The sequence below is a fragment of the Dasypus novemcinctus genome, chromosome 11 (assembly GCF_030445035.2).
Source record: "Dasypus novemcinctus isolate mDasNov1 chromosome 11, mDasNov1.1.hap2, whole genome shotgun sequence".
NCBI lineage: Eukaryota > Metazoa > Chordata > Mammalia > Cingulata > Dasypodidae > Dasypus > Dasypus novemcinctus.
This window is the reverse complement of record NC_080683.1, coordinates 7,607,024-7,620,087: the sequence shown is the minus strand read 5'-3', so window position 1 is coordinate 7,620,087 and position 13,064 is coordinate 7,607,024. Positions and strand designations below refer to the sequence as shown.

At 39.4% G+C, this 13,064-nt stretch overlaps 1 protein-coding gene across 10 annotated transcripts in view; it reads left to right on the top strand.

Annotated features, from left to right (window-relative positions):
- The window catches only part of FKBP5 (FKBP prolyl isomerase 5), a 147,406-nt gene that overhangs the window by 84,164 nt on the left and 50,178 nt on the right, over positions 1-13,064 (top strand). The gene's annotated exons all lie outside the window — the stretch shown is intronic.

Sequence of the window (13,064 nt, the reverse complement as noted above, 5' to 3'; positions counted from 1 at the left end):
GGTGACAGTAGGCATCCTTGTCTTATTCCCAATCTCAATGAGAAAGCTTTCAGTCTTTCACCATTGAGTACACTGTTAGCTGTGGGTATTTCATATATGTCCTTTATCATGTTGAGAAAGTTTCCTTCTATTACTATCTTTCAGGGTTTTTTTTTTTTTTTTTTTTTAAGATTTATTTATTTATTCATCCCCTGCTCCACTTCCCCTATCGCACTGTTGTCTGTTCTCTATGTCCACTTTTGTGCGTTCCTCTATCTACCCATCTTCTCTTTAGGCAGCACCAGGAACTGATCCTGGGACCTTATAGAGTGGAGAGAGGTGCTCAATCTCTAGCACCACCTCAGTTCCCTGTTCTGTTATGTCTTATTATCTCTCCTCTGCCTCTCCCCTTGTGTCATCTTGCTTTGCCAGCTCTCCATGTGGACCAGCACTCAACTTGGACCAGCTCTCGGTGTGGGCCAACTCACCTTCATGAGGAGGCCCTGGGAATCGAACCCTGGACCTCCCATATGGTAGATTGTAGCTTGAGCTACATCCGCTTCCCTGTTTGTTTGTTTGTTTGTTTGTTTTAAGATTTATTTTTATTTATTTCTTGCCCCCCTCATTGTTTGCACTTGCTGTCTTCTCTTTGTGTCTGTTCATTGTGTGCTCATCTTCTTTTTAGGAGCACCAAGTACCAAACCCGGGATCTCCCATGTGGGAGTGAAGAAGAGAAATCACATGTGGTAGGCAATCACCCAACTGCTTGAGCCACATCTGCTTCTTCAGGGTGTTTTATCAAGAAAGGATACTGTATGTTGTCAGATGCCTTTTCTGTGCCAATCGAGATGATCATGTGATTTCTCTTCTTCACTTTATTAATGTAGTATATTACTATGATTAATTTCTTATGTTGAACCACCTTTGCATGTGTGTAGTAAAACCCACTTGATCAGAGTGTATAATTCTTTTAATGTGTTGTTGAAATCAATTAGTATTTTGTTGTGGATTTTTGCATTTACATATTTTTAATTTCCTTTTTTTTTTTTACTCTTAATGGGAAATTATAAATATATTACTATACACTGCTCTCCATATTTTGCTTTGGTTGTATTTTTGCCTGATATTAACATCTTGTAACATTAATGTGTATTTGTTGAGTTTCAAAGAAAAACAGTCTTATGTATGCAGTATTATCTATGTTCATATTTCACATGAAAGCTTGCTATGCTTTTCTTCTAGAAATGCATGACCTTAGACTTTCCCTTTCAACCACTATCTTACCTATACATTAGCATTAGCACTGCTAGTTAAAAACACTATAATGTGCTTTGACCTTATCTTCATTTCCAAAGATTTATGAACACCCTCTTTACCAGTTCCGTACAAATGAACCCTCAGCTTTTCATTCTCTACCCTCATTCTATTTTCTGGTGACCTATATTATAGTAATTAACACCATGAGTTTACATAATCCATTTAGTTCATAATAGGGCAAACATACAATATTTGTCCTTTTCTATCTGGCTTGCTTCGCTCAGTATAATGTCCTCCAGGTTCATCCATGTTGTCACATGCTTCAAAACTTCATTTCTTCTTATAGCTGCATGATATACCATTGTACATGAATACCACAGTTTATCCATTCATTGGGTAAGGGACACCTGGTTTGTTTCTATCTTTTAGCAATCATGAATAGCGTGGCTGTGAACCTAGGTATATGGATGTCTGCTCGTGTCACTGCTCCCAGTTCTTCTGGGTATATACCTAGTAGTGGTATTGATGGGGTCACATGGCAAATCTATATTCAGCTTTCTTAGGAACTGCCGAACAGGCCTTCACAGTGGCTGTACCATTCTACATTCCCACCAACAGTGAATAAGAATTCCTCTCTCTCCACATCCTCTCTGATAACACTTGTGGTTTTCTGTCTTTTTAATAGAGACCTTTCTAATAGGTGTGAAATGATATCTCATTGTAGCTTTGATTTGCATTCCCCTAGTTGCTAGTGATGTTGGACATTTTTTGTTTTTTTTTCATTTGTATTTCTTCTTTGGACAAATGTCTGTTCAAGTCTTTTGCCCATTTTTAATCTGGTTGTTTGTCTTTTTATTGTTGTTGTTTTATATATCATGGATATTAAACCACATATTGGATATGTGATTTTCAAATATTTTCTCCCATTTATTTGGCTGCCTTTTAACCTTTTTGACAAAGTCTTTTGAGATGCAACAGTGTTTAATTTTGAGGTGGTCCCATTTTGTCTATTTTTGTTGTTGTTGCTCATGCTTTGTAAGGTCCAAAAATATACCACCCATGACAAGATCTTGAAGGTGTTTCCCTACATTTTATGGTCCTGGCTTTTATATTTAGGTCTTTGATCTATTTTGAGTTGATTCTTGTATAGCAGGGGTTCTTAACCAGGGGTCCATGGATCCTTGGGGGTCTGTGGAAAGATTTCAGGGCATCCGTGAACTTGAATTGAAAAAAATAAACTTACCTTTATTTTCTCTAACCTCTAACTGAAGTCTAGCATTTCCTTCACTTAGTGAATGTATGCAGTACATAAATTACAGTACTATTCATTTCACCTGACTGGCAAAGGGGTCCATAGAACAAAAAAGGTTAAGGGAAACGGACTTGGCCCAGTGGTTAGGGCGTCCGTCTACCACATGGGAGGTCCGCGGTTCAAGCCCCGGGCCTCCTTGACCCGTGTGGAGCTGGCCCATGCGCAGTGCTGATGTGCGCAAGGAGTGCCGCGCCACACAGGGGTGTCCCCCGCTGCGTAGGGGAGCCCCACCCGCAAGGAGTGCACCCGTAAGGAGAGCCGCCCAGCGCGAAAGAAAGAGCAGCCTGCCCTGGAATGGCGCTGCCCACACTTCCCATGCCGCTGACGACAACAGAAGCGAACAAAAACAAGACGCAGCAAATAGACACAGAGAACAGACAATCGGGGGAGGGGGGAATTAAATAAAAATAAATAAATCTTTAAAAAAAATAGCAATATTTTTTTAAAAAAAAGGTTAAGAACCCCTGTTGTATAGGGAGTGAGATAGGGGTCCTTTTTAATTCTTTTGGTTATGGATATCCAGTTCCCAAGCACCATTTTTTGAAGAGACTGCTTTGTCCCAATAACTGGGACTTAGTAGGTTTGCCAAAAACCAGTTGGCTCTAGAATTGAGGATCTATTTCTGGACTCTCAATTCTATTACACTGATTGCTGTGGCTTTCTTTATGACAATACCATGTTTGACCATTGTAGTTTTATAATAGGTTTCAAGTTTAGGCATGACGGTCCTTCCTTTTTAAGGAAGTTTTTGGCTGTTTGGGTGCCCTTTCCCTTCCAAATATACTTGGTCATTACCTTTTATATTTCTGTAAAGTTTTGATTGGTATCCTTTGACTCTATAAATGAGTTTGGGTAGGATTGATATCTTCAGGATTTTTATTCTTCCAATTCATGAATGGAATGTTTTTTTTGAAGATTTATTTTTATTTATTTCTCTCCCCTCTCCCTGTTGTCTGCTCTCTGTGTCCATTTGCTGTGTGTTATTCTGCGTCTGCTTGCATTATCTGGCGGTACTGGGAAACTGTGTCTCTTTTTTGTTGCGTCCTCTTGCTGCATCATCTCTCCATGTGTGCGGTGCCACTCCTGGGTGGGCCGCACTTTTTTCACTCAGGGCGGGTTGCACTCATTGTGCATGGGGCACCCTTACACGGGGACATCTCTGTGCAGCAGGGCACTCCTTGCACACGGCAGCACTGTGCATGGGCCAGCTCACCACACGGGTCAGGAGACCCTGGGGTTGAACCCTGGACCCTCCATATGGTAGGTGGATGCTCTATCAATTGAGCCATGTCCGCGTCCCATGAATGGAATTTTTTCCCCTGATTTCCTCCTCAGGTTGTTCAGTACTAGTGTACAGAAACATTACTGATTTTTGCATGTTGATCTTTGTAGCTATATTCATTAGGAAAGTGGTCTGTAGTTTTTTTTTTTCTGTAATATCTTTCTCTGGCTTTCATATTAGGGTGATTTGGCTTAATGAATGAGTTTGGTAGTGTTCTCTCCTGTTTAACTTTTTAAAAAGTTTGCGCAAGACTGGTATTAAATCTTCTTTGAGTGATTGGTAGTAGAGTTTACCTGTAAAGCCTTCATGTCCTGGGCTTTTCATTTTTAGGAAGTTTTTCATAACTCTTTTAGTCTCTTTACGTGTGATTGGTTTGTTGAGGTCTTCTGTTTCTTCTAAGGTCAGTGTAGGTTGTTCATGTGTTTCTTAGGAATTTGTCCATTTTATCTACATTGTCTAGTTTGTTGGCGTACATTTGTTCATAGTATCCTCTTAGTGTCTCTTATTTCTGTAGGGTCAGTAGTAATGTCCCCCCTCTCATTTCTGATTTTATTTGCATTTTCTCTTTTTTTCTTTGTCAGTCTAGTTAGCTAAGGGTTTGTCAATTTTGTTGATCTTGAAGAACCAACTTTTGGTTTTGTTAATTCTCTCTTTTTGTTGTTGTTTTTGTTGTTGTTCCCTATTTCATTAATTTCTGCTTTGGTTTTTTTTATTTCTTTCCTTCTGCTTGCAATGGATGTAGTTCTCTGTCCTTTTTCTTGTTCCTCCAGCTGTGTAGTTAGGTCTTTGATTTTAGCTCTTCTGTTCATTCATTCATTCATTCATTCATTTTTAGGAGGTACCAGGGTTTGAACTTCGGACCTCCTACACACAAAGTGAGCACTCAGTCACTGAGCTACACCCTCTCTGCTCTTTGTTCTTTTAATGTAAGTGCTGAGGGCTATCAGTTTCCCTCTCAGTACTGTATCCCATAGGTTTTATTTTTATTTTTCACCCTGCTGTTTTTTGCCGTCTGTGTCCATTCACCGTGTGATTTTCTGTGTCTGTTTCTTTTTTGTCTTCTCTTCTTGTTTTCTCCATTAGGCTTTACTGGGATTCGATCCTGGGGGCCTCCAATGTGGGAGAGAGGTTCCCTGTCACTTGAGCCACCTCAGTTTCCTGGTTTCTGTCACTTCTTGCCTTGACTCTGCCCTGCGTCTCTTTTTTGTTGTGTCATCGTACTGTTATGTCGTTTGCTGTGCAGGCCTGGCTTGCTGCACGGGCCTGGCACACCTTTACTAGGAGGCCCAAGGAATCAAACCCGCGTCCTCCCATATGGTAGACAGAAACCCAATCACTTGAGCAACTTCTGCTTCCCATATGTAGCAGTTTAATATTATTGATGAATTCCAAAAAGAAATTTTGTATTATGCTTGTAATCTGATCTGTACCTGGGCATGATTGAATTATGATTAGGGGTCCCCAAGGGATAGGGACTCACAGATAAAAGCCATGGCAAAGAATAGAGTTGAGGGTTCTTAATGTTGGAGTTTGGATTTGGAGTTTGATACGGAAGTTTTAAGCTGGAGCTCCAGAGAAAGAGAGAGCTGTTTGCCTGATAGTCCATGGATGACCTTGTGGAGAGAGGCAAAGTCTAGAGAGCCTCATAGTCTACAGCTGTCCTTGTGAAGAAAACAGGAGCTGAGCCCAGAGCCAGGAAGCCTGAACCCTCACAGATATCGGCAGCCATCTTACTCCAACACGTAAAAATAGACTTTGGTGAGGGAAGTAACTTATACTTTATGGCCTGGTATCTGTAAGCTCCTACCCCAAATAAATATCCTTTATAAAATCCAACTAATTTCTGGTATTTTGCATCAGCACCCCTTGGCTGACTATTACAACATCCAATAGGTTTTAATATGTTGTTTTCTCGTTTTCATTCATCTTGAGATATTTGCTGATTTCTCTTCCAATTTCTTCTTTGACCCACTGATTATTTAAAAGTATTGTTTAATCTCCATATATTTGTGAATTTTCCCTTCTTCTCCCTGATATTGATTTCTAGCTTCATTTCATTGTGATCAGAGAAAGTGCTCTGTATAATTTCAGTCTTTTAAGATTTGTTGATAGCTGTTTTGTGACCCAACATATACAGTAATCCTGGTAAAATATCCATGAGCACTTGAGAAGAATGTATAGCCTGTCATTTTTGGGTGCAGTGTTCTATATGTCTTTGAGGTTCACTTATCATATTATTCAAGTTCTCTGTTATCCTTGTCTATCCTCTGTCCACATGTTTTATCCAGTGGAGAGTGGTGTACTGAAGTGTCCAATTATCCTGCTATTGTTGTAGAGACATTTATTTCTTCCTTCAGTTTTGCCAGTTTTTGCCTCATATTTTAGGGCACCCTGGTTAGGAACATTCATATTTATGAGGGTTAATATTTCTTGGCGAGTTGCACCTTTTGTCAACGTATAATGTCCTTCTTTGTCTTTAATAGCAGCTCTGCTTTTAAAGTGTTTTTTTCCTGGTCTAAATAGAGCTACTTCATGGTTTTTTTTGTTTTTATTTATTTACTCATTTTTTTGTTACCACATGTGTGGCATACCTTTTTCCAATCTTTCACTTTCAACCTGTTTCTACCTTTGGGTCTAGGGTAAGTCTCTTGTAAACAGCATATAGATAGCTCTAATTTTTTAGCTATTTCTCCAGACTGTGTCTTTTGATTGGGGAGTTTGATCCATTTAACATTCAGTGTTAGTACTGTAAAGGCATTTCTTACTTCACCCATTTTGACCTTTAGATTTTATCTGCCATATCTTATTTTCAGTACTTTTCTATATTTTTAGTTACTTTTACTGATAATCTTCATTTCTAACCTCCCTTCCATATCTTTCTTTCCTGTCTTTTCTTTTCAAGCTGTAATATTCCCTTTTAGTATTTCCTGCAAGGCTCATCTCTTGGTGACAAACTCATTTCTCTGTGTCTGTCAATACCTTAAACTCACTATTTTTGAAAGACAGTCTTTTCAAATATTAGATTCCTGGCTTGCAGTTTTTCTCCTGCAGTATCTTAAATATAGCATACCACTGCCTCCTTGCCTCTATGGTTTCTGATGAAAAAGCCACACTTAATCTTTTTGGGCATCACCTGTATGTGATGAATCACTTTTCTCTTGCTTCTTTCAGAATTCTCTATCTTTGGAATTTGATATTCTGATTAGTGTGTGTCTCAGTAGGTCTATTCAGATTTATTCAGATTAGAGAATGTTGTGCTTCTTAGACACCAGTATCTATGTCCTTCAAAAGACTTGAGAAATTTTCTACCATCATTTCCTCCAGTATTCCTTCTGCCTCTTCCCCTTAGTTTTTCTTTATGGGACACCCATGACATGTATGTTTGCCTGCCTCTTGCCATCATTCAGCTCCCTGAGACCCTGTTCAGTTTTTTTTAAATTTCTTTCTTTATCTGTTCTTTTGTGTGTTCACTTTTGGAGACTCTGTCTTCAAGCTCACTGATCATTTCTTCTGCCTCTTCAAATCTGCTGTTATATGCTTCCAGTGTATTTTTTATTTTTTTTACTGTGCTTTCATTCCCAGAATATTTATTTTTCTTTGTATGTTTCTAAATTATTCTTTGTGTTCACCCAGTGTCATCTTAATATCCTTAATTTTTTTAGCCGTCTCATTGAATTTATTAAGGAGATTTGTTTGAACATCTGTGATTAGTTGTCTCAACTCCTGTAGGTCATATGGAGGTTTAGTTTGTTTCTTTGACTGGGCCAAATCTTCCTCTTTCTTAATATGACCTGTAATTTTTTTGCTGGTGTCTTGGCATCTGATTTTCTTCAGGTATTTATTCTGGGCTAAGTTTCTGTCTTTAGTCTAGGGCTTTCTTGTTGATTGGCTTTGTGCTAAAGCCCCTCTTTGATATGTATCAAGCTATTTGGAACTTTATAATAGCTTCTGTTTAGCCAACCTGAATTTTTTCATCTCCTATCCATCTGTTTCTCGCCCTTTCTTCCTTGATGGAAGCAGAACAGGAGCTGAGGATGTGGTTGGTACTGTAAGCTGCCCGCATTGCCCCATGAACTGATGAAACTCAGCCCACTTTTCTCCCGACAGCGGTGGAGACCAAGCTGCAGCCATGGGCAGTAATCCCAGCTGTGCCAGCCAAAACCATCTGTAGTTTCCTGAAAAGACTGATGAAGCTCCATGTACCTTCCTCCCCCGCCTGGGGCAGGGATGGAGCTGCCAGGGTGGGAAGTAAACTTAAGTTGTGCGGGCTGAAACTGACTGCATTTGCCTACAGAGACTAGTGAAGCTCTGCCCATCTTCCTTCTCTGCCAGGGTGGTGGTGATGGAGCCACAAGTGTGGGCAGCAGTCTAAGCCATGCAGGCCAAAACTGCCTGCAGCTGCCGGGAGAGATTGACGAAGCTCCACCCACTCATCTCCCCTGCCAGGGCTGGAAACAGAGCTGCAGCTGTGTGCAATAACCCAAGCTGTGGGACCCTAAATTGACTGTAGCTGCCCAGAGAGACTGACCAGGCTCCGCCCACCCTTCTCTGCCAGGGGCAGAGATCAAGAGTTTTTAATTTTGATGAAGTTCACTTTATCCAATTTTTTATTTTATAGGTTGAGTAGCTACTGTAAGTCATGTTTATTGCTTTGGGTTGTTTTTCTCTTTGTTTTTGCTTACAAATAGGAAACTGAGGTATGAGAGGTTAAGTAATTTCCCCTTAAATATACAGTAAGGAGCAGAGTCAGAATTAAAACCCAGGCAGTCTCTTTCAAGTTAGATTAGATGTGAACATTTAAAATTAGTCTAAACAAGGTACAAAAACAAAGCAGGTCTTTGTCCAAAAGTATTCACTGAGCACCTGCTATACACCAGACATTTTTCTTGCAGGAATAATATATCATGGTTAAGGAGGTTTATTAAAAGTGGAATTATTGCTACTGCCTGCTTTATATTTTGGGCGTCATTCCTATTTTTTAAGTTTTATTTAAAAATTGAGGCATGTACACACAGCAAATGGACACAAGAGAGCAGACAACGGGGGGAGGGAAAGAGAAATAAATACATTTTTTTAAAAATTTGAGGCATGTTATTTTTGTTGTGTACCTTTAAGCCTTGACAGAATTTTATAACTAGTAAAATACACTTACTAGGAGTAATGTGTAACCATGTGGCCAACTTCTTGTGGTATGTGGTTTAGCTATGTGTTCCCTTTCAGTTTCTATTGATATGTTCACTCATTCTCACTTAAATATATTCTTTTTTTGAATATTCCTTTAAATTTTCTTTATTTTTAAAGAAGCTTTTTTTTTAAGATTTATTTTTTATTTATTTCTCTCCCCTTCCTCCCCCCCGCAGTTGTCTGCTCTCTGTGTCCATTCGTTTTGTGTTCTTCTGTGACCGCTTGTATTGTCAGTGGCACCAGGAATCTGTGTTTCTTTTTGTTGCGTCATCTTGCTGTGTCAGCTCTCCATGTGGGTGGTGCCATTCCTGGGCAGGCTGCACTTTCTTACGCGCTGGGTAGCTCTCCTTACGGGGCACACTCCTTGCGCGTGGGGCTCCCCTATGCCGGGGACACCCCTGCGTGGCAGGGCACTCCTTGTGCGCATCAGCACTGCACATGGGCCAGCTCCACACGGGTCAAGGAGGCCCTGGGTTTGAACCGTGAACCTCCCATATGGTAGACGGACGCCCTAACCACTGGGCCAAGTCCGCTTCCCTAAATATATTCTTGATGTATTTACTTTACAATAGAAGAAATTGCTTTCAATCTCCATAGCAAAGTAGAGATCAGGGAAAAGCCAATTTTAGGCTGTGCTAGAGAGTAGAATGGGAGAAGCTAAGCACATTTCTAATTCCATTTGAATTAGATATGTACAGCATGGTTGCATTGTTTTATTTGAGTACAGAGTTGTTGTGGTAGTGTTATAGGTCTTTGGGAAATAGGAAGTAATCAAGACTTGATCCCTGCCTTCAAACAGTTTAGTTTAGCAGCATTGATCATGTAGACTGTTCCAGACTGAGTAATGCCACCATATTCAGTTTCCTTCCTGATTTTTAAAATTGTAAGCCATGGGGGTAGGCATAGATTATTCTGTGATCAGGTCTGTTAGTCATTAAATAGAAGAATGGCAAAATATATATAGATATATATATATAATAAAGACATGAATACTTTAAAAGAATTTTAAAATATAAATTTATTTGTTTAATTCTCAATTATATACTTTTGGTATAGGGAATAGGTGATTTTCAGAGTCCTTTTGTAACCCATTTAAAAATAAGACCAAATAAAACTTTTAAGAAAAAAGTATATACAAGAAAAAAATTGATTCATTATAAAAAAGAAAGATGATGTCAGTATTAACAGTGTTATGTGATTTTCTTTTGTGTTTTTTTTTTTAAAACAAAATATTTATAAAATATACACATAGTTAAAATAGAAGTCAGAAGTTGGTAAGTGTTGGAAACCCTTCAGTGAAAGTAAAGCAGAAGTGGTTCAGATGCATTTTTTCTTTTAAAGATTTTTTTCTCTCCCTGCCCCTCCCCCCAGTTGTCTGTTCTTCTGTGACCGCTTCTATCCTTATCAACGGCACTGGGAATATGTTTCTTTTTGTTGCGTCATCTTGTGTCAGCTCTCCGTGTGCGCGGTGCCATTCTTGGGCAGGCTGCACTTTCTTTTGCTCTGGGCGGCTGTCCTTACGGGGCGCACTCCTTGCGCGTGGGGCTCCCCTACACGGGGGACACCCCTGTGTGGCAGGGCACTCCTTGCGCGCATCAGCGCTGCACATGGGCCAGCTCCACACAGGTCAAGGAGGCCCGGGGTTTTAACTGCAGGGTTTTAACCGCGGACCTCCTATGTGGTAGGCGGACGCCCTATCCATTGGGGCAAGTCCACTTCCCCAGATACATTTTTAATTAGCTGAAGCTTATTAGTGATTAACCTTATATTTAAGTGTTTATCACTTTTTATATTTTGAAAGGAAAACCTTTTATAATTAAAATCTTTCTTTCCTTCTTGTCTACTCCCATATGAAAAATAACTTTTTTCTGTATAAAACTATCTGTATATTTATATTGAAAATACATGTTTAAAAGTTACATAGAATATTCTAAAGTGGGTACAGTAGCCTTTTTTCTAATCTATAGAGTTCAGTGATTAAATTAAAATGTTAAGTATTTTCAGAAAGCGGACTTGGTCCAGTGGTTAGGGCGTCCGTCTACCACATGGGAGGTCCGCGGTTCAAGCCCCGGGCCTCCTTGACCTGTGGACACAGCAAGTGGACACAGAGAACAGACAACTGGCGGGGGGGGGGGGGGGGGAAGGGGAGAGAAATAAATTTTAAAAAATAAATCCTTTTAAAAAATGTTATGTATTTTAAAGTGTGCTATATAATTTTTAAAAATCAGAAAAAAAATGTATAACATACTCTGTAGAAGGAAGGAAAAAGTATAGTGTGCTGCTTTTATATTGGGATTTGTGTCCTTTAAGCTTTTCCAATTTCCCCCAGTTAGGTTATATATAAAAAAACAGTTAAATGTAGGGATAGCTGCTTTATACATTTGTATAAATGTAGACTTTTGTATTACTGATATTGTTACAAATGGAATAGGACTTCTGAAATTGATAATGTAAATTCTCTTCAAGCCCATAAAATTGAAGTGCAGACCAGCCAAAGAAGAAATTAAATCCATATATTCTTGCTGTATTATACTTACTACCTAAGATCCTGTAAATGAAAATATCCTAAAAATCAAGAACTGAAAAATGTTAATGCTTTTGATCCAGTAGTCAGCTTCTAGGGACTTAATCTAAGGAACTGTGTGGAGGCTTGCTTAACCAATTCCTGGCTGACGTTTGCTCTCCATTCTGTTTGGGAACATGCTGAGTGATGCCCCTGCTCTCCTCTGCAGGGTGGCCCCACGTGGCTCCCACATGCTGAGTGGGCCTTGTCAATGACCTTCAGCCAGGAACCTCCAGGAACATACCTGTAGTTGAACAAATGGGGTTTTACTTATTGTAGCAGGGAGAACACACACCGTGGAGCAGAAGGGAGTGTCCCAAAAGAGTGCTAGAAAGGATTTGTTATGGGGTTTAGGCTTGTTGGGTGAGTGAGGAGTTTAAGGCAGTGGTACTTTGCTTTGGATTGGATGCTGTCGCAATGTGGGGTGATTCTACTTTTGGGTCACTTAATAGATCTTATCTAAGAGGAGAGCAGACGAGTGAGGCTGTAGCTACAGCTATGCAAGAAGCAGCAGTCACGCATAGTAGCCAGGAGAGGGGGATGTTTGGTATATTCTAAGTTGCTTAGTGACTTTGTTTTTGTCTGCACTGAGACAAAATTTTGAAGTGCCCTTGTTTTCTCTCACTTCTTCATAGTCTTAGAGTTACCTTGATGGATGTTGATGTTTTGTGAGATTATGTCTAATAGGAGAATAACACGTCTAGCTGTGAGCGCCAGTCCAGCTCAGACACCTCTGTGGCCTTGTTGTGAGCGTCTTAGCAGGTTCTGGATGTCAGGCCTGCTTTTTCCTTTTTCATACTCTTAAAGGTTGGAATCTGTAAAACTGCAAAACGTTTTGTAATTAAATAATTTCATTAGATATTATGTAAAACACTGAAATGAATGGAAAAAGAGAGGACTTATTTCTATGAAAACTAGATTGAATGTTTTGGAAAAACTTAAGGTGCATTGCTAAAAAAGCATTTTTATTAAAATAGCCATTGAATTAGGGGTGTGTAAAATATAGGTGATATATGACATTCGGTTTTTATGCCAAATATGCCATTTGTTTTTTAAAAACAAATCAATTTCATTTAGATATATTAATGAAGCGTAAAATTCATCCAAGGTGTACAATCAATGGTATTTGGTATAATCACATAGTTGTGTTCATCACTTCAATCATTATTAGAGTATCTTCATTATTTCAATAATGATAAAATAAATAAATAAAGAAGAAAATTCCTGACCTTTCAATCTCTGTATACTTCCCCCACTGTACATAGCTGGTATTTCTGGCTATTCGATCCACAAAATACATTTTTACCAGAAGGATTCTGCATGCTGATTGCTTTACAAGTGTCTTCTGACTCTTGCTGTACATTAAAGAAACCCACATTGTAAATTGCTAATGTTGTATCACGAGTGTGATTTACATTATAAAGATGATGTGGAGGGAAGCGGACTTGGCCCAGTGCTTAGGGCGTCCGTCTACCACATGGGAGGTC